We start from the raw sequence: 1,587 nt of genomic DNA, 5'->3' as shown, positions 1-1,587 counted from the left end.
AATAAAGACATAATATTATAAGCGCCGAAGATTAGAGGTGTTGCTGTTACAAGGGCGTAACAAACATTTTTTAAAGGAGGATGAGAGATCAGGACGATAGATGTTTGATGGGAAAGAAGGAGCAAACCACCCACTTACCACCACCCCACCCCCCCCCCCCACAAAAAAAAACAACAACAACAACAACAACGACAACAACAACAACAACAACACCCCCCCCCCCACAAAAAAAAAATCTCCGGCCTTTGAGGGTTGTTTTTTTTTAATACTAGATCTATATTTAACGACACAGTCTAAGACATCCACCTCTCTAAGAGTAAGACAGCCACTCAATGTGTATAAGTATAAGCGGTCTCGAACAATTTCGACGGTATTTACAAGTAGGTCTAACATGTATCTCAGTCTAACACGCAGATCAGCTCATAATTTTGTCAGGTACTAGTTTAAAATTACGCTTCGCCTCCTTAAAAAATTCAGAATCTGAAGAGAAGAAACAAAACATTATTACAATTCTTGACCGAATATAAACGTGAGACGTCAAAACGTATAAGCACGGTTGCTATGGTGACGCCATGTCCTAGATATCTATTAATAGTCCTGATCTCCCTTGCTGTCTGGGAAATGTCAAGTTAACCTAGATAACACACAAAATCTTTTCAAAGAAAAAAAAAATCCTTGCCCATGCTCCCAATCTTAAGCCACGTTACAAGTAAGGTGTATGGTACGTCTCTGGACTCCGTCGGTCCCAGTGAATTATGCACGAAGTCTAAACGTGCCCAAACTCACTGAGGCGGCTATCCCGAAAAATGCTGTTTTGAAAAAATCGAAGGTAAAGTTTTTGCTCCTTGTTCAGTTTCTTTGAAAGTCGAGGAGAGTTTTCTCTATATAACTAAACAAATATACACACCAATGAAACCGAACTTCTATAGGTAGGGTAACGCTCACTTTTGGTGTAGGTCAAGATTTCTGGAAACGGATTGTCTACGTACACGGTAACCGGGCACCTAGTCTCAGTATATCTACGTCCACGGTAACCGGGCATCTAGTCTCAGTTTATCTACGTACACGGTAACCGGGCATCTAGTCTCAGTATATCTACGCCCACGGTAACCGGGCATCTAGTCTCAGTATATCTACGTCCACGGTAACCGGGCATCTAGTCTCAGTATATCTACGTCCACGGTAACCGGGCATCTAGTCTCAGTATATCTACGTACACGGTAACCGGGCATCTAGTCTCAGTATATCTACGTACACGGTAACCGGGCACCTAGTCTCAGTATATCTACGTACACGGTAACCGGGCACCTAGTCTCAGTATATCTACGTACACATAACCGGGCACCTAGTCTCACCTAATCTTTGTATCTCTATGTACACGGTAACCGGAATGAAAATAAATCAATATTTGTCCTGTGCTGTCAATTGCTGAAAAAAAGAAAGTCATACAAGGGTCTTGTCGGGCTCGCCATCGTGACAGGTCAGTGAACCTGTGCGTGTGCATCACATTGTGAGTACCGGTTGGGGTCACCAAAGTTCATTCAAAGTCTATGCGTTGAGAAGTATAGGGCTCCGGAACGGGGGGGG

Source organism: Aplysia californica, unplaced genomic scaffold (genome assembly GCF_000002075.1).
Source record: "Aplysia californica isolate F4 #8 unplaced genomic scaffold, AplCal3.0 scaffold00102, whole genome shotgun sequence".
Classification (NCBI taxonomy): Eukaryota; Metazoa; Mollusca; class Gastropoda; order Aplysiida; family Aplysiidae; genus Aplysia; species Aplysia californica.
The sequence above is the reverse complement of the archived record's forward strand: the minus strand, read 5'-3'. Positions refer to the sequence as shown.